The sequence below is a fragment of the Pristiophorus japonicus genome, chromosome 1, assembly GCF_044704955.1.
Source record: "Pristiophorus japonicus isolate sPriJap1 chromosome 1, sPriJap1.hap1, whole genome shotgun sequence".
Lineage (NCBI taxonomy): Eukaryota > Metazoa > Chordata > Chondrichthyes > Pristiophoridae > Pristiophorus > Pristiophorus japonicus.
The window spans coordinates 214,601,534-214,628,719 of NC_091977.1; positions in this window are offsets into that span (position 1 = coordinate 214,601,534).

Below are 27,186 nucleotides of genomic sequence, written 5' to 3' on the forward strand. Positions count from 1 at the left end.
TTCTGTGGTAGAGAATTCCACAGGTTCACCACTCTCTGGGTGAAGAAGTTCCTCCGCATCTCGGTCCTAAATGGCTTACCCCTTATCCTTAGACTGTGACCTCTGGTTCTGGACTTCCCCAACATTGGGAACATTCTTCCTGCATCTAACCTGTCTAACCCCGTCAGAATTTTAAATGTTTCTATGAGGTCCCCTCTCATTCTTCTGAACTCCAGTGAATACAAGCCCAGTTGATCCAGTCTTTCTTGATAGGTCAGTCCCGCCATCCCGGGAATCAGTCTGGTGAACCTTCGCTGCACTCCCTCAATAGCAAGAATGTCCTTCCTCAGGTTAGGAGACCAAAACTGTACACAATACTCCAGGTGTGGCCTCACCAATGCCCTGTACAACTGTAGCAACACCTCCCTGCCCCTGTACTCAAATCCCCTTGCTATGAAGGCCAACATGCCATTTGCTTTCTTTACCGCCTGCTGCACCTGCATGCCAACCTTCAATGACTGATGTACCATGACACCCAGGTCTCTTTGCACCTCCCCTTTTCCTAATCTGTCACCATTCAGATAATAGTCTGTCTCTCTGTTTTTACCACCAAAGTGGATAACCTCACATTTATCCACATTATACTTCATCTGCCATGCATTTGCCCACTCACCTAACCTATCCAAGTCGCTCTGCAGCCTCACAGCATCCTCCTCGCAGCTCACACTGCCACCCAACTTAGTGTCATCCACAAATTTGGAGATACTACATTTAATCCCCTCATCTAAATCATTAATGTACAGTGTAAACAGCTGGGGCCCCAGCACAGAACCTTGCGGTACCCCACTAGTCACTGCCTGCCATTCTGAAAAGTACCTATTTACTCCTACTCTTTGCTTCCTGTCTGACAACCAGTTCTCAATCCATGTCAGTACACTACCCCCAATCCCATGTGCTCTAACTTTGCACATCAATCTCTTGTGTGGGACCTTGTCGAACGCCTTCTGAAAGTCCAAATATACCACATCAACTGGTTCTCCCTTATCCACTCTACTGGAAACATCCTCAAAAAATTCCAGAAGATTTGTCAAGCATGATTTCCCTTTCACAAATCCATGCTGACTTGGACCTATCATGTCACCTCTTTCCAAATGCACTGCTATGACATCCTTAATAATTGATTCCATCATTTTACCCACTACCGATGTCAGGCTGACCGGTCTATAATTCCCTGTTTTCTCTCTCCCTCCTTTTTTTAAAAGTGGGGTTACATTGGCTACCCTCCACTCCATAGGAACTGATCCAGAGTCAATGGAATGTTGGAAAATGACTGTCAACGCTTCCACTATTTACAAGGCCACCTCCTTAAGTACTCTGGGATGCAGTCCATCAGGCCCTGGGGATTTATCGGCCTTCAATCCCATCAATTTCCCCAACACAATTTCCCGGCTAATAAGGATTTCCCTCAGTTCCTCCTCCTTACTAGACCCCCCGACCCCTTTTATAACCGGAAGGTTGTTCGTGTCCTCCTTCGTGAATACCGAACCAAAGTACTTGTTCAATTGGTCCGCCATTTCTTTGTTCCCCATTATGACTTCCCCTGATTCTGACTGCAGAAGCTGTTGTAACTTCGCTTGAAGTGCGGTACACTTCTGGAAAAGTTATAATGGCGGAATGGTAGCAGCTCCAAGGAAATTCATGGCCTTTGTTGGGGCCGAAATTGCCCTCCACCCAAAATGGGATGCATGCTTTTTGGCATGCATTAGCACCTTAATGGATGGGGCAGCCATTAGAATGAAATTCAGCAGTTTGGGGGATAAAAAGGAGCGATGCGATGTTGGTGGTGGGAATGGGCTCTTTGCAGAGATGTGGGGGCGGACTCAATGATTGGAGTGAGAAATTCAGCCGATTCCCATTGACTGATGATGAGGTAACTGCTCCCTGGCACTGCGCACACCATGGGGACCATCATTGCCAGAGTGCAGACGATGGTGGAATCCCAGAGTGACCGTGCGGATCCAGCTGTGATGACGCGTCTCTTGGCAAGGGTGACAGCTGCCATTGCAGCACAGGCGTGAGGGAGCGAGTGTGGCTGGACAGGATGGGCACTGCCCTGGAAGCTCAGAATGCTCTTATGCACTCTGGGAAACAGAGCATGGAGCGTCTGACTGCTGTCGTCTCTGATGGCTTCCAGAGTGTGGCTGCTCTCATGCAGTCTCAGCTGGAGGCTACACGAGGTCTGACTGCTGCCATTGCTGCTGGGTCCACCACGGTCGACCAAGAGCCTAACGGTGCCACCCCACTCCGCCGACCTGTGCTCCAGAAGCTTGGTGGGGCTGGTGGAGTGTTGCCCCGGGGGTTGGCGCTGGCTCCTCAGATCAGAATACTGATATGGGCTCTTCGGTTCACAGCAGCCCTGAACCAAGACCTGCCACTCTGCAATTGCTGCCATGCATGGAATTGCCCCAGCTACTTCCAACTGAAGGTGCAAAGGAGGATGGGGCCTAGTCTGCAGCCGGCCCATCCAGGGCCAGAGCTGGTCGAGGGCTTCTGAGAAGGACATCTGTAGTTTCCTCTACAGACACGCAGCAGCCTTCCCAAAGCTCTAGGGGAGACACTGCGGCGTAGTCTAAGGATAGGTCTGCGTTAGAGGGGTAATAAGGAGTTGTACAAGGGTGATAAATAATTCTGTGAATGTTTTGGAAACCCATTGTTTGGGTTCTAATAAATCTTTATTTTTTGTTTGGAATTTCTGATGAGGTCTCTCATTTTACTGTGTGGGAATGATGTGTGAGAGGGATCACAGGTTGGCCCTTCGACATGGCCAAATGTAGATTCACCTGGGCATTCAGTTATGTGAACCGTTCCGCTATGAGACGATTTTGTGCTTCCTTGCAGGGTCATGATGGCGACGCTGCCTCCTGCATGGCTGCTCACCCATATCCTGCTCCTCCTCCTCCTCCTCCTCTTCCTCCTCCACAGGTGCCACTGCTGCGCCCTCATGATGACCAGGTTGTGGAACATGCAGCACACCACCATGAATATGGAAACAAGCTCAGGCGAGGACTGCAGCACACATCCTGAGTGGTCCAGGCAACGGAACCTCTGTTTGAGAATGCCAATAGTGTGTTCGATGATGGTCCTGGTGGCCGAGTGACTCTCATTGTACGCGAGCTGCACAGCAGTTCGAGGGTTGAGCAGAGGAGTCATGAGCCCAGTGCTCAGCACGTAGCCCTTGTCACCAAGGAGCCATCCGCAATCTTCATTGTCACCAGTGAAGAGGTGTGGCACACCGCTCTGCCGCAGTCTGAAAGAATTGTAGCTGCTGCCAGGAAAGCGGGCATCCACTTGCATAATCTTGTGGTTGTGGTAGCAAACGAGTTGAATGTTAAGGGAGAGGAAGCCCTTGCGGTTTCTGAATTGCTCGAGAGCTTGTTTGGTTGCCCTGACACCGACATGGGGTGCTGTCAATGATCCCCTGGACCCTGGGGTAGCCTGCAATGCACAGAAATTCAGCCTGCTGCTCCAACTGCTTGTCCCTGGTCATAGGGAATGAGATGTAATCAGCCCTCCTCCGATACAGAGCATCTGTGACCTCCCATATCGATGTATAGGCTACAAACTGCGAAATGTTGCACATGTCCGCAGTGGCAGCTTGAAAGGACCCAGTTCCATAAAAGTTCAGGGTTATAGTGACCTTCGATGCCACGCTCAGGGCTGTCCTCACCCGTGTTTGAGGCCCCAATTCTGCCTGCAGGAGATTGCAGAGCTCTGTCACTACGTCCTTGCGGAATCTTAGTCTGCGCAGGCGCTGGTCATCATTCATATCAGTGTATGAGAATTAGTGGCGGAAGACCCTTTGTGGATATTGTTACATATGTAAACCGGTAAATACTTTGTTTAATCACCATAGAGCTCATCCCCTGGAGTTCCAAGGGATCCCACAATCCCTTGGGAGCACCTGTACATAAGGAGGCCTCACAGGGTGGAGAGGCACTCTAGAGACCTGCAATAAAGGACTACGGTCACACATTACTTTAAGCTTACAGGATCTGGTCAGATTCTTTATTCAAGACATAACAACTAGCGACAAGGTACAGATGATGAACTCCACTGCAACAATGCAGAGAACCGTGGGCATTCTGGAGAAATTTTCGAAGGGAGATGATTGGGAAACCTTTGTGGAGCGACTCGATCAATACTTTGTGGCCAACGGGTTGGAAGGAGAAGCGAACACTGGCAAACGAAGGCCGATCCTCCTCACCGTTTGCGGGGCATCAACGTATGGCCTCATAAAAAATCTGCTCACTCCAATGAAACCCACAGAGAAATCATACGATGATTTGTGCACATTGGTCAGGGAGAATTAAAACCTGAAGGAAAGCGTTCAGATGGCGAGGTACCGGTTCTACATGTACAAGAGGTCTGAAGGCCAGGAAGTGGCGAGCTACATTGCCGAGCTAAAGCACCTTGCAGGACATTGCGAATTTGAAGGACATTTGGAGCACATGCTCAGGAACTTCTGGGTACTTGGCATTGGCCATGAAGTAATACTTCGCAAACTTTTGACTGTAGAGACCCCAACATAGAAACATAGAAACATAGAAAATAGGTGCAGGAGTAGGCCATTCGGCCATTCTAGCCTGCACCGCCATTCACTGAATTCATGGCTGAACATGCAACTTCAGTACCCCATTCCTGCTTTTTCACCATACTCCTTGATTCCCTTAGTAGTAAGGACTACATCTAACTCTTTTTTGAATATATTTAGTGAATTGGCCTCAACAACGTTCTGTGGTAGAGAATTCCACAGGTTCACCACTCTCTGGGTGAAGAAGTTCCTTCTCATCTCGGTCCTAAATGGCTTACCCCTTATCCTTAGACTGTGACCCCTGGTTCTGGACTTCCCCAACATTGGGAACATTCTTCCTGCATCTAACCTGTCTAAACCCGTCAGAATTTTAAACGTTTCTATGAGATCCCCTCTCATTCTTCTGAACTCCAGTAAATACAAGCCCAGTTGATCCAGTCTTTCTTGATATGTCAGTCCCGCCATCCCGGGAATCAGTCTGGTGAACCTTCGCTGCACTCCCTCAATAGCATGAATGTCCTTCCTCAGGTTAGGAGACCAAAACTGTACACAATACTCCAGGTATGGCCTCACCAATGCCCTGTACAACTGTAGCAACACCTCCCTGCCCCTGTACTCAAATCCCCTTGCTATGAAGGCCAACATGCCATTTGCTTTCTTAACCGCCTGCTGTACCTGCATGCCAACCTTCAATGACTGATGTACCATGACACCCAGGTCTCGTTGCACCTCCCCTTTTCCTAATCTGTTACCATTCAGATAATAGTCTTTCTCTCTGTTTTTACCACCAAAGTGGATAACCTCACATTTATCCACATTATACTTCATCTGCCATGCATTTGCCCATTCACCTAACCGATCTAAGTCACTCTGCAGCCTCATAGCATCCTCCTCGCAGCTCACACTGCCACCTAACTTCGTGTCATCCGCAAATTTGGAGATACTACATTTAATCCCCTCGTCTAAATCATTAATGTACAGTGTAAACAGCTGGGGCCCCAGCACAGAACCTTGCGGTACCCCACTAGTCACCGCCTGCCGTTCTGAAAAGTACCCATTGACTCTGGATCAGTTCCTATGGAGTGGAGGGTAGCCAATGTAACCCCACTTTTAAAAAAAGGAGGGAGAGAGAAAACAGGGAATTATAGACCGGTAAGCCTGACATCGGTAGTGGGTAGGATGATGGAATCAATTATTAAGGATGTCATAGCAGCGCATTTGGAAAGAGGTGACATGATAACATGGATTTGTGAAAGGGAAATCATGCTTGACAAATCTTCTAGAATTTTTTGAGGATGTTTCCAGTAGAGTGGACAAGGGAGAACCAGTTGATGTGGTGTATTTGGACTTTCAGAAGGCTTTCGACAAGGTCCCACATAAAAGATTAATGTGCAAAGTTAAAGCACATGGGATTGGGGTAGTGTGCTGACATGGATTGAGAGCGATAGCCCAGGCATTCATCGCCACCAGTAACAATACCAACCAAATCTCTCAGCTCATGAGTGCTGCTGCAAGTACTGTAAACAAAGTAATGTTGTTTTTGAATCAAAGTACAGGGCAGGACACACATGCCTGCAGCTGCACGTCCGCAGATGTCTCAGAGTCCATCATCAAGGGTGATGAATGCAAGGCCATTAACACCTTGTTGGCGCTGCGCAGGTGACCATTATTTTCATTCATGCTGCTTCAAAGGATACGTTTGCAAGGGCTGTGGAACAATGGAACACCTCCAACGTATGCGAGCTGCAAACCCTGCTAATCCTGCAAACCACCATGTTGCAGAGGAGGACAGATCCACGGTGGATCACAATAAACCAGAGCCTCAGGTATATGGGGTGCACATATTTACCACAAAGTGTCCCCTGATAATGCTGAAGGTTGAGTTAAATAGACTCCCGGTGTCAATGGAGCTGGACACGGGCGCGAGTCAGTCCATAATGAGCAAAAAGACTTTCGATAAATTGTGGTGCAGCAAGGCCTCAAGGCCAGTCCTGACTCTCATTCATACTAAGCTGAGAATGTACACAAAGGAACTAATTCCCGTAATCGGCAGTGCTACCGTAAAGGTCTCCTACGATGGAGTGGTGCACAATTTACCACTCTGGGTGGTACCAGGCGATGGCCCCACGCTGTTCGGCAGGAGCTGGCTGGGAAAGATACGCTGGAACTGGGACAACGTCCGAGCGTTCTCGTCCGTCGATGAAACTTCATGTGCTCAGGTCCCAAACAAGTTCCCCTCGCTGTTCGAACTGTGCATCGGGAAGTTCCAAGGAGCAAATGCGCAGATCCACTTGATTCCGGGGGCACGACCCATCCATCACAAAGCGAGAGCGGTACCGAACATGATGAGAGAGAGGGTGGAGATCGAGTTGGACCGGCTGCAATGAGAGGGCATCATTTTGTCAATCAAATTCAATGAGTGGGCCAGTCCGATTGTTCCAGTCCTCAAGGAAGACGGCACTGCCAGACTGTGGTGATTACAAAGTAACTATCAATCGTTTCTCCCTGCAGGAGCAATACCCGCTACCAAAAGCAGATGACCTATTTGCAATGCTGGCAGGAGGAAAAACGTTCACAAAGCTGGACTTGACCTCAGCCTACATGATGCAGGAGCTGGAGGAATCATCGAAGGGCCTCACCTGCATCAACACGCACAAAGGTCTCTTCATTTACAACAGATGCCCATTTGGGATTCGATCAGCCGCGGCGATATTCCAGAGGAACATGGAAAGCTTACTGAAGTCAGTCCCGGGCAATGTGGTCTTACAGGATGACATCTTGGTTACACGTCGGGACACCGTCGAGCATCTGCAGAATCTGGAGGAGGTTCTTAGTTGGCTTAATCCTGTGGGGCTCAGGTTAAAAGGCTCGAAGTGCATTTTCCTGGCGCCTGAAGTGGAGTTCCTGGGGAGAAGAATTGCGGTGGATGGCATCTGACCCACCAATTCGAAGACAGAGGCAATCAAGAACACACCGAGGCCACAGAACGTGACGGAGCTGCGGTCATTTCTAGGACTCCCGAATTACTTTGGTAACTTCTTACCGGGTCTTACAACCACTGCACTCTTTACTGTGTAAAGGAGATGAATGGGTCTGGGGTAAAAGCCAAGAAAATGCCTTTGAGAAAGCTAGGAAACTGTTATGCTCAAACAAATTGCTTGTGTTGTATGATCCATGTAAGCGTTTAGTACTAGCATGTGATGGATCGTCATATGGTGTCGGGTGTGTATTGCAACAAGCTAATGAATCTGGGAAATTGCAATTGGTTGCTTGTGCATCCAGAAGTCAGTCTAAGGCTGAGAAGGCCTACAGCATAATCGATAAAGAAGCGTTAGCGTGTATTTATGGGGTAAAGAAAATTCATCAAAATCTGTTTAGATTCAAATTTGAATTGGAAACCGACCATAAGCCACTTATATCCCTTTTTTCTGAAAGTTAGGGGATAAATACGAATGCATCGGCCCACATCCAGAGATGGGCGCTCATGTTGTCCGCGTACAACTATGCCATCCGCCACAGGCCAGGCACAGAAAACTGTGCCGATGCTCTCAGTAGGCTGCCATTGCCCACCACAGGGGTGGAGATGGCACTGCCCACAGAATTAGTTATGATAATGGAAGCATTATAGAGTGAGCAATCACCTGTTACCACCCGACAGATTAGAACCTGGACGAGCCAGTACCCCTTACTGTCCTTAGTAAAAAACTGTGTGCTCCACGGGAGTTGATCTAGTGTTCCGTTAGAGATGCAGGGAGAAATATAAGCAGTACCGGTGGAGCAGAGATGAAATGTCCATTCAGGCAGACTGCCTCCTATGGGGTAATCGGGTAGTGGTGCCAAAAAAGGGCAGGGACACTTTCATTAGTGATCTCTACAGTACCCATGCAGGCATGTAATGATGAAAGCGATAGCCAGATCCCACGTGTGGTGGCCCAGTATCAATGCAGACTTAGAGTCCTACGTGCACAAATGTAATACATGCTCTCAGTTAAGCAATGCACCCAGGGAGGCACCACTAAGTTTATGATCCTGGCCCTCCAAACCGTGATCCAGGGTCCATGTCGACTATACAGGCCCATTCTTGGGAAAAATGTTCCTTGTGGTTGTAGATGCTTACTCCAAATGGATTGAATGCGGGATAATGTCGGTAAGCACGTCCGCTGCCATCATTGAAAGCCTGCGGGCCATGTTTGCTACGCACGGCCTGCCTGATATCCTTGTGAGTCACAATGGGCCGTGTTTCACCAGTGCCGAGTTCAAAGAGTTCATGACCCGCAATGGGATCAAACATGTCATATCTGCCCCATTTAAACCAGCGTCCAATGGTCAGGCAGAGCGAGCAATGCAAATAATCAAGCAGAGCTTGAAGAGGGTAACTGAAGTCTCACTGCAGACTCGCCTATCCCGAGTCCTGCTTAGTTACCGCACAAGACCCCACTGGCCCCCCGCTGAACTGCACATGAAAAGGGCACTTAAGACAAGGCTCTCGTAAGTCCACCCTAATCTACATGAACAGGTAGAGAGCAGGCGTCTTCAACAGAATACATATCATGATCGCGCAAATGTGTCACGCGAAATCGAGATGAATGATTCTGTATTTGTGTTGAACTATAGACCGGTCCCAAGTGGCTTCCCGGCACTGTAGTGGCCAAAGAGGGGAGTAGGGTGTTTCGAGTCAAACTTTCAAATGGACTCACCTGCAGAAAACACTTGGACCAAACCAAACTCAGGTTCACGGACTATGCAGAACAACCCACAACAGACTCTACCTTTTTCGACCCCCAAACACACACACAAGTGGCAATCGACCCAGCGGTTGACCACGAAGCAGAACCCATCACCTGCAACAGCCCAGCAGGACTCACCAAACCCAGCAGCCCTGAAAGGCCAACTGTGCAGCAGCCCAGCAAGGGCCCAACAAATGACTCACCTAAACCAGCATTTGCACCGAGACGATCAACCAGGGAAAGGAAGGCCCCAGATCGACTCACATTGTAAATAGTTACACAATTGACTTTGGGGGGAGTGTTGTTATATATATAAACCTGTAAATACCATGTCTAACCACCAGAGGGCTTATCCCCTGGAGTTCCAAGGGATCCCACAATCCCTTGGGAGCACCTGTACATAAGGAGGCCTCACAGGCTGGAGAGGCACTCTGGAGACCTGCAATGAAGGACTACGGTCACACATTACTTTAAGTTTACAGTATCTAGTCAGATTCTTTATTCAAGACATAACAGATATGGCCTGGCACCCCCATGTCTGTGCAGCAATCTTGCTCTCTGCTTGCCTCATTGAGTTCTTCCTGCTGCTCTGCTACCTCCTCAATCTCTGCAGGCTGCTGCTATCCAGCATCTGCCTCCACTGCAGGCCCAGTATCTCATACAGGGGGTCCACACTCCACTCTCTTCTCCTTAGGGGATGCCCTTGCTGAGCCAGCATTGTCCCCATTTCAAAGCCCACCCCAAGCCCAGCCTCCTCAAAGTCGCCTCCCTGGTCTGCAGGTGGAGGTGCCTCCAGCACTCACAAACCAGCGCTGTATCCTTGCATTGATTCTCAAACAACAGGAAAAAGTTGCCGACACAAAATCAACATATAACAACACACCTTTAAGGCACTCTGGCGGTGTGCATCAGAAATTATGCACCACCCGAAAAAAACAACTCTTGGCACAGCTGAGCGGTTGGACCACTTGTACAGCGGAATGTCGAATACGGCCAGAGATCTCGGAATGCTGGCCTGCACCACCTCGGAAGTGGGGGGAAAGTGGTGCATTGATGCTCACCACCGGGAAACCATGGTAGGGCAATTGGGGTATCGGCGGCCATTCCTCGAAAAGCCGGCGGCTACTCCACTCCGTAGCATGGCTGCCGATTTCTGGTGGTAACAGGCCTTAAGGAAAGGGGCAATTTTGGCCCCTCATTGTCTTTGCTAAGTTATAAAGAATGGTTACTTGGGTGAGGTACTGGTGCTGGCAGGTGCCATATCCTAGTGTTCTGTCTTCAGAAGAAGGGGAGAAAACTGGCCGAAATAAAACCAAAAAATAAATTTGAGAGAACACTTTCAGAAGTGTGTGTGCAACCAGTAAGGAAAAAAAACTGCTGTGACCTAATGTGTTACTAAGCAAGCAGCTTTCTGATATTCATTTACATAATATTTCCATAGAACACAGATAAGAAAAGTGATGATTATGTTTTCTTCGCACTGATATTACGTGACTAAGGACAAATATATTTTCAGCACATGCAAGAAAGAGAATAATGTATGAGAATACAGATATGTTATTCTTTCAGCCCCGTCACTGGCCAAAGGCTTAGCCATGCCCCTTCCAAGCATGGCTAAGCCTTTTCCTCCAAGGTGGTGAGGTGAGGCTAGGAATGGGAGATGTTCCTCGTGATTGGTGCAGATTGTTGGGAGGTGAGTGATTGGGGGTGGGGGACGAGCATTGAGCAGTGTGTGGGGTTAATGGTGCAGTTGGTAGGAGACGGCTTTTGAAGATGCATTCACTGACCTTGACCAGTGGTCTGAGGTCATGAAGCTTCTTTGGGCACTGGAGCCAAGTGATGGGGACAACACTGCTGGCAAACGAAATTACTTGGTTTAGCGTGGCAGCCTTTTTCGAAGGCTGTTAACTCCAGTTGCCAGTGATACCGGCAACCTTCTTGGCTAACAAGTATTTTTAGCCCTATATAAATGCAAGTGGGGTGAAATTCAGTAGTACCTTGTTTGGGGCAGTAACTTTTCACTTTTAGAAAATTTATCGCCCGGGGAGATGCCTTGCCAAATTATGTGAACATTGGCGTTTTCGCCTCAGTAGTAAAGTGGGGTGGTAAATGAGGCGCTAATGGCCTCATCTGGGTGCTGCAGGGGCATTATTCAAAGACAGTTACCCAATTTCAGCAGAGTTCCATTCAGAAATCAACCTTCAATCCTGGACTCCAGCTCGAATGGCTCTTAAAGGGGAGGTAATTTGAACCTGCTGCTGCTCATTTACAGCATTGCTGCACTAGAGTCTTTCAACTGTGCATCTCAGGAACTTTCTGAAATGACTGCTGTGAAGCCCCCTTCAAGTGAGAGGGCCACATGTTTTAACAGTGTGGTGCTGGAGACATTGGTGGGGACATTAGAGACAAGGAGGGAGTTGCTGTTCCCTCCATTGGGAAGGAGGCCATCTCTGCAGGCTTTCAGGGCCATGTGGTTAGAGGTGACCAGGAGGTGTCGGCCAGCACAGTGGTGCAGAGAAGCCTCACCCAGTGCATGAAAAAATTCAACGACCTGTGTCGGATGGTGAAGGTGAATACATGGCCAACAAAAATTGTTATTAAAGATGATGCCTTTCAATCGCGCTCCTCCAGCCGAGTCCCAACTGCAACTCGACAGCTGAAGCTGTCGTTGTCTGTGCCAGGCAGTAAGTGAGGGAGCGCAGCCGCATTGCTCTTCTGGGACGCTATCATCTCTGGACGCAGCCGAGCGAGGCGCTACCTCTTAGAACCTCTGCAAAACCCCCGCCCAATTCCACAGCGGGGCACTGTTCTTGCCACCCCCAGGCGAAAAACCATATGCACCTCCCTGCAGAGTTTTAATCAGGCTGAGTTTCCAAACAGTTTTCTATTTTGGTGTTATCTAGAAGCGAGCAACTGCATTTCACGTAAATTCTTTGACTAAATCTACCACTAATATGCACTTGGTCTAATAATAATTCTAAATTAACTGTGTGTTAACTGGCAGATTCAGGGAAGCTCAGGACTATCCTGAAACCTGACTGGTTTGTCAGCTCATCTGCTCTGCTACTGAAAATAAAATTATGACAATAATAATGATGACATTGAACTCAGAACTAGGTTGGTTATTGTATTGCACTGGGAGCATATCCTGGGAATTCAGGCACACTCCCTCCACAATTTTACTTCCATTACAATTAGCCAATGGGAGCAGGGGAGCCAAAAATTACCCCATAAACTATTTGTGGGGATGTTCTTCTTCAGACTTCCTGCCAAGAACCAGACTTCGTACATATGGGAAATTACATATTCCCAACCCATGAATTTCCATCCACTGCGGGTGGATAATCACGAACTGTACACACAAATTTCTAAGTGTACACACCCAGCGAGCAGTGAATCCACACAGAAAACAGAAACAGAAAAGCTCCCCTTAAATGACTACACAATTTAAACACATTTTTAAAAAATAATTTTAATCCCCCAAAAATTAATGGGTTTGGTTCGGGTGGGAAATTCAAATTTAACTTCTTTTAAACCCAAACCCATGTCATCTCGAACCCGCCCATTTCCAGGTTTAATGGAGGCGGGATGAGGGGGCAGGTGATAAATCCGCTCTCAGGAGGCGGGTCGTTTGTTGAAACCTATTAAGGAGGCTGCGTGCCTCCATTGTACAAGGTTTTTTTAAAAAACTCATGTCAGTCGGGTTCCTCTGGTCTCGGGAGACCTGTCCGGTAAAAGGAGGTGAAAATATTTATTTTAAATCTTAATTTCACTTTTTGTTTTACCTAAAGTAAAACATTCTATTTTTCCTAAATTTTACTGCCTTAAAATAGATTTAAATTATAACACTTTTTATTCACTTTCTTTCTTCTGGTTTTTGACCTAGATTTTGACAACAGGCTCTTTGAAAACAAAAACATGTGCCATCTTATTTTCTCCTCAATCGTGTGTAACAACAACAGCAACAACCACTTGTATTTATATAGCGCCTTTAACGTAGGGAAACGTCCCAAGGCGCTTTACAGGAGTATTATGAGAAAAAAGTTTGACACCGAGCCACATAAGCAGAAATTAGGGCAGATGACCAAAAGCTTGGTAAAAAAGGTCGATTTTAAGGAGCGTCTTGAAGGAGGCGAGTGAGGTACAGAGGCGGAGAGGTTTAGGCACGGAATTCCAGAGCTTGGGGTCTAAGCAACAGAAAGCATGGCCACCAATAGTTGAGTGATTATAATCAAGGATGCTCAAGTGGGTAGAATTCGAGGAGAGCAGACATCTCGGGGGTTGTGGGGCTGGGAGGAGATTACAGAGATAGGGAGGGGTGAGGCCATGGAGGGATTTGAAAACAAGGATGAGAATATTGAAATCCAGGCATTGCTTAAACGGAAGCCAATGTAGGTCAGCGAGCACAGGGGTGATGGCTGAGCGGGATGGTGCGAGTTAGGACACGGGCAGCCACGTTTTGGATCATCTCTTGTTTAAGTAGGGTAGAATGTGGGAGGCTAGCCAGGAGTGCGTTAGAATAGTCAAGTCTAGAAGTAACAAAGGCATGGATGAGGGCTTCAGCAGCGGATGAGCTGAAGCAAGGGCAAAGACGGGTGATGTTACAGAGGTGGAAATAGGTGGTCTTAGTTATGCTTTGGATATATGATCAAAAGTTCATTTCAGGGTCAAATATGACACCAAGTTTGCAAACAGTCTGGTTCAGCCTCAGAAAGATGTTGGGGAGAGAGATGGAGTCAGCGGCTAGGGAATGGAGTTTGAGGAGAAACTTCTTCACCCAGAGAGTGGTGAACCTGTGGAATTCTCTACCACAGAAAGTTGTTGAGGCCAATTCACTAAATATATTCAAAAAGGAGTTAGATGTAGTCCTTACTACTAGGGGGATCAAGGGGTATGGCGAGAAAGCAGGAATGGGGTTCTGAAGTTGCATGTTCAGCCATGAACTCATTGAATGGCGGTGCAGACTCGAAGGGCCGAATGGCCTACTCCTGCACCTATTTTCTATGTTTCTATGTGGCCAGGACCGAAAACAATGGCTTCGGTCTTCCCGGTATTCAATTGGAGAAAATTTCTGCTCATCCAGAACTGGATGTCGGACAAGCAGTCTGACAACTTAGAGACTGTGAAAGGGTTGAAAGAAGTGGTAATGAGATAGAGCTGGGTTCATCAGCGTACATGTGGGAACTGACACTGTGTTTTTAGATGATGTCGCCAAGGGGCAACATTTAGATGAGAAAATGGAGGAGGCCAAGGATAGAACCTTGGGGGACACCAGAGGTAAGAGCGGGTGCAGGAAGAGAAGCCGTTGCAGGTGATTCTCTGGCTACAAATAGATAGATACGAATGGAACCAGGTGAGTGCAGTCCCACTAGCTGGATGACTGTGGTGGAGAGGCATTGGAGAAGGATAGAGTGGTCAACCGTGTCAAAGGCTGCAGACAAGTCAAGAAGGATGAAGAGGGATTGTTTGCATTTGTCAGAATCACAAAAAGATGTCATTTGTGAATTTGATGAGAACCGTTTCAGTACTGTGGCAGGCGCGGAAACCGGATTGGAGGGATTTAAACAAGGAATTGTGGGGAAGATGTACCGAGCGATATTTGCAAGCAAGGTACAAAAGCACCATCATCATGATTGTACCACCCACCTTGTTCAATAGAGTGTTCCCACACAAGCTAACATGGAAACTTTCCCCCACATCCCATTGTGTATTTTAATAGTACAGCAAATAGGTCTGTTTTTCAGCCAATGAAAAGCTGAGGATTAGAAGATTGTACCTCACAGAAGTGTTTTTATGTCTTAAATCAAAAAGAAGATAGTCAAACATGTACAATTGGAGGGGGCTATAGCCTCTGATGGCAAATGGATGTGTAAACTTGTCCTGACTACTCAAAGCATTAAGGGCCCACATAATGTTATTTGTATGGAGAAAAATATAAACTGAGAGAGCCTGCATAGCAGTCATCACACCAAAGATAGCAAATGTTAAACTTAAACTATCAGAGTGAAGCCTGACTGGATTAAGATTATTATCTGATTCCTTTGCAGTCTTGGATTCACTTCAGACCAGCAAGTTTATAATAAACATTATGAAGTTCATGGGACATCTTAATCTGTTTGAAAATTTCTATTGATGTTATCAATGAATCAAGCAGGCATTGATGGCATCTGTCTCCTTGTTACATGACTAAAGACATCAAACTAATGAATAACAATCATCATCATATCATAAGCAGTCCCTCAGAATTGAGGAAGATTTGCTTCCACTCTTAGTGGAACAAACAAAGCAGGAGGAGGACAGACATAAAACGATTGAATAACAACCAGAGCAGGAGATGGAGAGACACCAACCTATCGCATAACACCCAGAGCAGTAGGAGGAGAGACACCAGCTATCGCATACAAGAGTGGTAGGAGAGACACCCCATCTCATTTTTTCAAAGTTTGCCAATTTGGAACCACTGACGTTTATAGCACATTAGAATCCATGTTGCTAGTTGTGTTTGTGTTGGCTCTTTGCTAGAGTAATTCAAAACTACTTCCAGTGCTCCATACTGTCCCCATTGCCCTATCTTTTCTCCTGTTTCAATTATTCATCTAGTTCGCACTTAAAAGATACAATGGTCTCTGCCACAACCAATCCCCATGGAAATACAGTCCAGGTTTTAATAAACCTCTCTGTAAAGAAATGTCCCCAAACCTTTCTTCTCACTCTCTTAGTGACAATTTTTAATTATTGACCCCTCGTCACTGAGTCCCAACCAGAGGAAATAATCTTTCCCTATTCATGCTATCAAACTCTTCATGATCTTTAAGATCGCGATTAAATCTCCTTTAGCCAGCTTTGCTCCACAAGAACATAAAACATAGGAGCAGAAGTAGGCCATACGACCCTTCTTTCAAGCTCCGCCATTCAATAAGATCATGATTGATCATTGACTTCAACTCCTTTTTGCCGCCCGATCCCCAAATCCCTTGATTCCCCTAGACTCCAAAAATCTATCTGTCTATCTCAGCCTTGAATATATTCAGAGACTCAGCATCCACAGTGCTCTGGGGCAGAGAATTCCAAAGATTCACAACCCTCTGAGAGAAGAAATTCCCCCTACCCCTTATCCTAAGACAATGCTCCCTAATTCTAGACACGCCAGCCAGGGGAAACAACCTCTCAGCATCTCAGCAACCTCCAGTGGATTAAGTCCCAGTATATCTTTCCTCAAACTATAGTTTCCCATCCATGGCACCATCCTGGAGAATCTCCAAATTGCTTTATCCTCATGCAGGTGTTACATGTTAACACAGGGATTAGAACAATTTACACTGTGTCAGCATCAGGCATTCCCAGGAAAAATATAGCAGAACAGATAAGACAGTAAAGCTCTTTTTATTCTGCTTAACATGTCTTAATCTCATTCTCAGAAGAGCATCGTCTACGGCAGCAATGTCTCTTTGAGTATGATTGTCAGATTACTATTGAACTGTTAAAGATTTCTGCCAATTGATTGACACTGCCCAATTGTTTGGGGCCCTCAAAGCTGTCGATCAAGGGGAAGATTTTTGCATCGGCCCTGAAAGTGACTGTATCCTAACCCACCAAGCCAAGTTGTCTTTTCCCAAATGGTTCACCTTTTTTAATAGAGTTGAACTTTTCTTTGAAGGATTCTGTCAAATCCCAACCTTTTCAACATGCTCATTATTGTCAATCTTTCCTTTTTACCACTTTGAACATCCAGCCAGGAACCAGGTGATTGATTATCTCACCCACTGAATCAAGCAGCAGGAAACACAGATTCAAACGAATGCACATATGAATGAGGCACACTACAGTCACCTCGCATTGCCTTATATCAATCACATGATACAAAAGAATACAAAGCTCCCTTCAGAGCTCAGTCAACATTTTTGAAAACAGTAAATTGCATTCCTCGAAAAGATACCAAAGAAACATTGGTGCACCTAAAGACAGTATTGTATTTATGTAGACCGGTGAATAGACTGGAGAGAGTATAATATTTCTGCAGACCTGTGAATAACCTGAAGACAGTCATATTTAAAGGCACATTCTATTAATACACCTGTGAAGAGCTGTTAGTTAGGCCAACATTCCCAGCATTGAAGCACTGACCACACTTGATTAGCTCCGCTGGGCAGGCCACATCATTCGCATGCCAGACACGAGACTCCCAAAGCAAACGCTCTACTCGGAACTCCTTCACGGCAAATGAGCCAAAGGTGGGCAGAGGAAACATTACAGCAACACCCTCAAAGCCTCCCTGAAAAAGTGTAACATCCCCACTGACACTTGGGAGTCCTTGGCCAAAAACTGCCCGAAGTGGAGGAAGTGCATCTGGGAGGGCGCTGAGCACCTTGAGTCTCATCGCCGAGAGCATGCAGAAATCAAGCGCAGGCAGCGGAAAGAGCATGCAGCAAACCTGTCCCATCCACCCTTTCCCTCAATTACTATCTGTCCCACCTGTGACTGGGACTATGGCTCTCGTATTGGACTGTTCAGCCACTTAAGGACTCATTTTAAGAGAGGAAGCAAGTCTTCCTCGATTCCGAGGGACTGCCTATGATGATAAACATAAGAACATAAGAAATAGGAGCAGGAGAAGGCCATCTGGCCCCTCGAGCCTGCTCCGCCATTTAATATGATCATGGTTGATCCGATCATGGACTCAGGTCCACTTCCCTCCCCATTCTCCATAACCCATTATTCCCTAATTCTTTAAGAAACTGTATATTTCTGTCTTAAATTTATTCAATGTCCCAGCTTTCGCAGCTCTCTGAGGCAGCAAATTCCACAGATTAACAATCCTCTGAGAGAAGAAATTTCTCCTCATCTCAGTTTTAAATGGGCGGCCACTTATTCAAAGATTATGTCCTCTAGTTCTAGTCTCCCCCATCAGTGGAAATATCCTCTCTGCATCCACCTTGTCAAGCCCTCTCATAATCTTATACATTTCGATAAGATCATAGAAACATAGAAACATAGAAAATAGGTGCAGGAGTAGGCCATTCAGCCCTTCGAGCCTGCACCGCCATTCAATGAGTTCATGGCTGAACATGGAACTTCAGTATCCCATTCCTGCTTTCTCGCCATACCCCTTGATCCCCCTAGTAGTAAGGACCTCATCTAACTCCTTTTTGAATATATTTAGGCAATTGACCTCAACAACTTTCTGTGGTAGAGAATTCCACAGGTTCACCACTCTCTGGATGAAGAAGTTTCTCCTCATCTCGGTCCTAAATGGCTTACCCACTATCCTTAGACTGTGACCCCTTGTTCTGGACTTCCCCAACATTGGGAACATTCTTCCTGCATCTAACCTGTCTAAACCCGTCAGAATTTTAAACGTTTCTATGAGATCCCCTCTCATTCTTCTGAACTCCAGTGAATACAAGCCCAGTTGATCCAGTCTTTCTTGATAGGTCAGTCCCACCATCCCGGGAATCAGTCTGGTGAACCTTCGCTGCACTCCCTCAATAGCAAGAATGTCCTTCCTCAAGTTAGGAGACCAAAACTGTACACAATACTCCAGGTGTGAGCAAGTATTGCATTGGTGTATGCATGACTCCAATCGGTCACCAAACGTGCGACCTGGCGATAGCCTTCATCATGACTATGCCTGGGTGGGTACTGTGTAGGTCGCGTATAAAGGTTTCCCTGCCTTTTTTTGGCAAGATCAAGTGATTCCTCCATAGGAGACAATCCGATTGGATGGACAATTCATCCTTGCGCCGGTGAAATGGCTTGATTTCATCTTGCATTTCCCCGGGAACCGCCGACCAGCTCCCATTGAGGACGTAGCTTTTTACTAGTGATAGCACGGGGTCTTGGCTAGTCCAGGTCCTGATCTGGCGAGCCGTGACGGGTGACCCCTTGCTCTCAAAAGCATACATTACCAGAAGCCAGTCTGCGGGTTGTGCCATTTCCACCCAGGTGGTGGGCAATGGCAGCCGACTGACAGCATCAGTGCAGTTCTCAGTGCCTGGTCTGTGGCAGATTACATAGTCATAAGCAGACAATGTTAGTGCCCATCTCTGGATGTGGGATGAAGCATTGGTGTTGACACCTTTGCTTTCTGAGAGCAGTGAGGTAAACAGTTTGTGGTCGGTTTCGAGCTCGAGCAGGAGGCCAAATAGATATTGGTGCATTTTCTTAACCCCATATACACAAGCCAATGCTTCTTTCTCAAACATACTGTAGGCTCTTTCAGCCTTGGATAAACTCCTGGATGCATAGGCAACCAGTTGCAGTTTGCCTGACATATTTGCTTGCTGTAAGACACAACCGACCCCGTACAACAACGCATCACATGCTAGTACTAAACGTTTACATGGGTCATACAATACAAGTAACTTGTTAGAGCATAGCAGATTTCTGGCCTTATTAAAGATATACCCCAAACCCAGTCATCACCCTTGCGTAGCAATAAATGCAAGAGTTCCAGAAATGTGCTCAACCCCGGTAGAAATTTACCAAAATAGTTGAGGAGTCCCAGGAACGAACGCAGCTCTATCACATTCTATAGTCTGGGTGCAATCTTGATGGCCTCCGTCTTGGAGTCCATGGGTCTGATGCCATCTGCTGCGATCTTCCTCCCCAGAAATTCGACCTCTGGTGCCAGGAAAACACACTTGGAGAGTTTCGGCCTGAGTCCCACTCTGTCCAGTCACTTTAGAACCTCTTCCAGGTTGTGCAAATTTTGGTGGTATTGTGACCAGTGATCAAGATTTTTTCTTGGAACACGCATGGAACTGATTTCAGCAGACTCTCCATGTTCCTCTGGAAGATGGCCGCAGCTGAGCGAATCCAAAGGGGCATCTGTGGTACATGAATAGTCCTTTGTGCGTGTTGATGCACGTCAACTTCTTTGACGGTTCAGCCAGCTCCTGTGTCACGTAAGCAGAGGTTAGTTCTAGCTTGGTGAACGACTTTCCTCCTGCTAGCATTGCGAGTAAGTCCTCCGCTTTGGGTAGTGGGTACTGGTCCTGTAACGAGATTTGGTTGATTGTCACCTTGTAGTCCCCGCAGATTCAGACCGTCCCTTTGCTCTTTAGCACCGGCACAATTGGACTGGCCCACTCATTGAACATGACTGGCGATATGATTCCCTCTCGTTTAAGTCTGTCCAGCTCGATTTCGACTTTCTCTCGCATCATATATGGCACTGCTCGGGCCTTGTGATGAACGGGCCGTGCCCCAGGAACAAGATGGATCTGCACCTTGGCACCTGTGAAGTTGCTGATGCCTGGCTCAAATAACGCCGGGAATTTGTTTAGCACCTGGGCGCACGGGGCGTCATCCACCAAAGACAGTGCTTTGATGTCGTCCCAGTTCCACCGGATCTTGCCTAGCCAGCTCCTGCCAAACAGCGTTGGGCCATCGCCTGGTACAATCCATAGTGGTAAATCATGCACCATTCCGTCATACGATACTTTCACTGCCGCACTGCAGATAACAAGTATGAGTTCTTTGATGTAAGTGCGCAGCGTAGTGTGAATTGGCTCAGTTTTGGCCTCTGTGCCTTGTTACCCCAAAGTTTCTCAAAAGCCTTCTGGCTCATAATCGATTGACTCGCCCCCATGTTCAATTCCATGGAGACTGGAATGCCGTTAAGTTTAACTTTTAACATTATTGGAGGGCTTTTGGTGGTGAAGGTGTGTACCCCATACACTTCCTCCACATCCCCCGGTTGAGTTGCCTCTCCTGCTCGTTCAGTGTGATCCGCGCTGGATCGGTCGTCCTCTGCTGACTGCCACATGGTGAGTCTGAGGTCGCTTGCACATTCGCTGGAGGTGCCCCATTGTTCCACAGCCCTTGCACACATAGTGCTTGAATCGACATTGATGGGCTCTGTGACTGCCCCCGCAGCGCCAGCATGGTGTTCATTGATTCGGATTAGCACTCCCCAGCGGCCTCCGAGTCACCCTAGGCCTGACCTCTGCGGTTGTATGGGCCCTACCATGTACAGTTCTGCCTGCTGAAGGCATTATTTTATGCACAGTACTTGCCGGTGAGCTTCGATTCTACAAAGATATCTGTTTTGTGTTGTCGCTCGTGGATATTGTGGTGTCCCAGCACCTTACGACAAACTCACACGAGGCAGAGATATATCAGACACGGTCAGTCTGTGACCTTCACCTTTATTGCCAGGACCAAGGAGTGCTGACCCTGGGTGGGACCTCCCCTTTTATACCTGGAAACCCACGTGAGGAGTGTCTCCCGCAAGTTCACCCCCTGTGGTCAGGGTGTGCATTTCTAGGGTACAGGTAAAGTGTACATGAGTTACAGTTACATGACTATGTCATTGCAAGATGGTTAAATACATGACAGATATGAAGGCCTGGGCTATCATGATGGCCTTGCTCAGATCTAAGGATTCGGCAGGCAGTAGTTTGCAGAGAATGGCCTTGTGGCTAATTCAGAGCACAAAGAAGTCCCGCAACAGTTTCCCTAAGGATCTTGCAAATTCGCACAGTCCCGCAAGGCATCTTAGGTCGGCAACAAAACAAGCCACGTTCTGGCCCTGGGAGCGCTGGTGTGTGTAAAAGCGATACCTGGCCATTAAGATGTTCTCCTTCGGCTGGAGGTGTTCCCGGGCCAGCACACACAGCTCTGTGTAAGTTTTGTCCGTTGGTTTGTCTGGGACCAGTAGATTTTTGAGGAGGTCATTAACCGACGACCCACATACGGTGAGGAGAATCGCCCTGCGCTCGGTCTCCGTCTCAGCCGTGTCCAGCTCATTTGCCACGAAGTACTGGTCGAGACACTCAACAAAGGCTTCCCAATCATCACCCTCAACAAATCTCTCAAGAATACCAACGGCAGCCATTTCTGCCTGAAAGTTCGTGATCTGTAACTCGTCGCCAGTTTTTAAGTTCAGAATAACTCCACGAGACTGTTGTAAGCTCAAACCACTGTGACCTTGGTCTCTTTAATATAACTCCAAAGTGAGGCAGCAGCATGGTGGACAGCCTTTTATACCTGCTGGCCCCAGGGTACACAGGTGACCCATAGGTGTACCCCCAGTGGCAAGTCTGACACATAGGTTAGGTTCACATACATAACACCAACATCTTCACGACCACAGATGTTGATGATGTGAAGAGCTGAGTGTAAAGAAACTGCGCTTAAGTCATTTTTGCTTGTTAAGCCACCATTAAACCATTTTTAGTTATGCTGACAGCAATTTTGGAAATAATGAAGTCCCAATTATAACCATATCCCCCCTCCCCCCCCTCCACTCCCAGAAAAATGTGGTGTGCAGGGGTGGGGCATAAATAAGGGCAGAATACTTACCACCCCGTTGTCTCTGCCCTCCTACCGCCCACTAATTTAGTTCCAGTCTTTCAGGAAGTATGAGAGATTTTTGCTGCAGAAAGGTGAGGGCCTCATAAATATTTAAAGGTTCGGTCCAATGACGTCCTTCAGAACCCATTGAGATTTTACCCTCGGTCTCACACAGTGTTGACTGTGCAGGGAAAGCTGCTATAAAATGGATCTAGGACCATAACAGGCCCAGGTAAGTTATTTAAAGATGTTGTTAATCTTGCCTTTTGGACCAGGAGGTGTAGGGGTGCTTCACCTTGAATATTGTGTACAGTTTTGGTTTCCTAATCTGAGGAAGGACATTCTTGCTATTGAGGGAGTGCAGCGAAGGTTCAGCAGACTGATTCCCAGGATGACAGGACTGACATATGAGGAGAGACTGGATCGACTGGGCCTGTATTCACTGGAGTTTAGAAGAATGAGAGGGGATCTCATAGAAACATGTAAAATTCTGATGAGACTGGACAGGTTAGATGCAGGAAGAATGTTCCCGATGTTGGGGAAGTCCAGAACCAAGGGTCACAGTCTAAGGATAAGGGGTAAGCCATTTAGGACCAAGATGAGGAAAAACTTCTTCACTCAGAGAATTGTGAACCTGTGGAATTCTCTATCACAGAAAGTTGTTGAGGCCAGTTCGTTAGATATATTCAAAAGGGAGTTAGATGTGGCCCTTAGGGCTAAAGGGATCAAAGTGTATGGAGAGAAAGCAGGAATGGGCTAGTGAAGTTGCATGATCAGCCATGATCATATTGAATGGTGGTGCAGGCTCGAAGGGCCGAATGGCCTACTCTGGCACCTATTTTCTATGTTTCTATGTTTCACTCACAACACATGGAGATATTGGGCCTCTCTTCTCCAGCCTTCTTCCTCCCTTCCCCGGTGGCGATTCCCATCGCGCCCCCAACTGATGACTTATATTAGTGCTGATTCCCTGTTAGCCTCGGCGATGACCTCCATCCACCAAAAATCCCGCTTCCGTCTGCCGGCCTCCACATCATTCCGCCGGATTCAGGTGAGAATCAGCGTTCCAAATTTAATTGAGGCCCGAGCGTTAATATGGCCTGGACCCCAAGCTGGCACGGCCTTGTGAGCCTGTCGTTCACTTTGACCCGCACGCGCTGCACCTACGTGCAGCTACACAGTTAAAATTGGAGCTTATCTGTTCTTGTTATAAATTTTCTGATAAAATTGTGATGAATAAAGAATTATTTCCCATGGAAAACGCAAGGATTTTTTAACAAAATATGGACCAGATTAGCTTTATTCCTGACAATGATTCCCCTGCTGAGTTTAAGATGAACATTTTCTGTGGGTAGATACGCATTACAAATAGAAGAATAAATCCAAAAGCTGCCCTTACTAATGTCTATCTGCTGTAAGTTGATTTATGTGTCCTTTTGATATAATTCAAACAATGTCATTGCGCTCTGTTTTGCAAACAAACAGATAAAGCATGATGTCACTGCAGCCATAAATTTTATTTCTTTTTCATTTGTTTACCCCTGTTGCCAGAAATACACAAAGCTCCCACGTGAACCTCTTTACAACTTGGGTGAGGGGCTGAAGTAGGGGCAAGGGTTATGCACTTAGGGAAATGGTGGATTTTATTTGACACATTCTCTGAAGGAATAAACTCTAACATTTACACATGCATAGCCTCGACCGCAGGTTACTCAATAAACACGAGCCACAGTATAACCTTGTAGACCTGTGGTTGGGTCAATTTCCTCATCGAAATAAGCAATTTCCTTCACCCATACTTCTTATCCTGCCAGGTCAGCCTCTCTGCTTATTAAATCCAAGACATTCCAACTCTGATCTACAAGCTTTGCCAGCTGGTTTATTTAAAAAGAAGTTATGGATAGCAGAATCTTTGAATGGGAGGAGGAATGAAAATGATTTCTGCAGCCAATTATATTTGCAAACTCTGTATTTTCTTTTCATTCAACCAAGGAAAACGTGACGTTTCAGGTATTTGGTAGCTGATTTGGGACATAATTTAAATAAATGGCATACCTTGGTGGAATAGCCACCAAAATCTTTCCGGGTTCGTGAGAACGTCACCTTAACTCTCCTGTATTCCACCTGAATGGAAACGAGCATAAGGTGTTCACCTTTATTTTCCTCTGTATTCCTGATTGATCGATATTCATTAAATACATGAATATTTTGATTAACTGCACTAAATTGCAGCTTTACAATGATTAAGTGCTTTCCAGTTTGTGCTTATGTATTGACACATGTGGGCTAGATTTCTGAGTTTGCACAGACAGTGAGGAGCCTTACCCACAGGCAGTTCATATTGGAAATCATAGATAGCACCACCTGAGTTTCCGATATACTCCACCAATGGGCAAGGCTTCTAAACTCAGAAAGTTATTTGCCTCTAATGATATGTTAATATTCTTAGCGTTCAAATGATAAAACCATGACAGGCCTCTGTGGTAGCTGCACGAGCAACATGGTACCGAGCCATACAGCACAGTTTGATCCTGGGTCTGTGCTGAGTTCACCAGCATGGCAGTGATCATTCACAATTGGGTCTCAGTGGCAATGGGATCAGGGACAAAAGAAACAGCCAACTTTCTCATTCTTAATTGCCATTCGTGGACCCACACTGGGAAGAATGTGAGTGTGGATATAAAGTGGCCACAGAATTGGGCACGGTTGTGATGACCTCTAAAGGCAAATAATCTGCTGCTGCTTCATTGTGATGTGCCTTTCCTGCAGTCAGTGATCCCATGGGTGCATGAATGTTGTCAGACAGTGTAAAAGAACAATCAGATAACTATGAAAAACTTTCAATTTAAAGAAACAAAATTAACTTTCTGGGCAGTTATAATGTAAAAATAGGAATTGATTTTTTACAATTTGGAGATTGAGGGGGCTAAATTTGATAGCCTGCAAAAACGAGCACGGGTATAACTTGTGCAGCTACAAGGAGAAGGCAAAAAAGAAGTAGAAAGAAACAGAAAGGTGACGTCACAGCCTAGGGGGTAAGTGATTGGCTGGTGATTGGTGAGTAGTTTTTCTTTTTCTTTTTATATTAGTCAGTAACTTTTAACATTGTTGTTGCCAATTTAAGTGTATCTAAGGGTTAAGTCATGGCAGGAGAGCTCGGTCAGGTGTTATGCTCCTCCTGTACCATGTGGGAACTCAGGGACACTTCTGGTGTCCCTGGCGACTACGTGTGCGGGAAGTGTATCCGCCTCGAGCTCCTGACGGTCCGCATTGCGGAATTGGAGCTGAGGATGGATTCACTCTGGAGCATCCACGATGCTGAGAATGACGTGAGTATCACGTGTAGTGAGTTGGTCTTACCACAGGAGAAGGGTCCACAGCCAGATAGGGAATGGAAGACCAGCAGGAAGAGTAGTGCAAGGAAGGTAGTGCAGGGGTCATCCCCCTGCAAAACAGATACACCGCTTTGAGTACTGTTGGGGGGGATGACTCATCAGGGGAGAGCAGCAGCAGCCAAGTTCATGGCACCGTGGCTGGCTCTGCTGCACAGAAGGACAGGAAAAAGAGTGGGAGCGCGATAGTGATAGGGGATTCAATGGTGAAGGGAATAGATAGGCGTTTCTGCGGCCATAACCGAGACTCCAGGATGGTATGTTGCCTCCCTGGTGCAAGGGTCAAGGATGTCTCAGAGCGGGTGCAGGACATTCTGAAATGGGAAGGAGAACAGCCAGTTGTCGTGGTGCATATTGGTACCAACGACATAGGTAAAAAAAGGGATGAGATCCTACGAAACGAATTTAAGGAGCTAGGAGCTAAATTAAAAAGTAGGACCTCAAAAGTAGTAATCTCGGGATTGCTACCAGTGCCACGTGCTAGTCAGAGTAGGAATCGCAGGATAGCGCAGATGAATACGTGGCTTGAGCAGTGGTGCAGCAGGGAGGGATTCAAATTCCTGGGGCATTGGAACCAGTTCTGGGGGAGGTGGGACCAGTACAAACCGGACAGTCTGCACCTGGTCATGACCGGAACCAATGTCCTAGGGGGAGTGTTTGCTAGTGCTGTTGGGGAGGAGTTAAACTAATATGGCAGGGGGATGGGAACCAATGCAGGGAGACAGAGGGAGACAAAAAGGAGGCAAAAGCAAAAGACAGAAAGGAGATGAGGAAAAGTGGAGGGCAGAGAAACCTAAGGCAAAGAACAAAAAGGGCCACTGTACAGCAAAATTCTAAAAGGACAAAGGGTGTTAAAAAAACAAGCCTGAAGGCTTTGTGTCTTAATGCAAGGAGTATCCGCAATAAGGTGGATGAATTAACTGTGCAAATAGATGTTAACAAATATGATGTGATTGGGATTACGGAGACGTGGCTCCAGGATGATCAGGGCTGGGAACTCAACATCCAGGGGTATTCAACATTCAGGAAGGATAGAATAAAAGGAAAAGGAGGTGGGGTAGCATTGCTGGTTAAAGAGGAGATTAATGCAATAGTTAGGAAAGACATTAGCTTGGATGATGTGGAATCTATATGGGTAGAGCTGCAGAACACCAAAGGGCAAAAAACGTTAGTGGGAGTTGTGTACAGACCTCCAAACAGT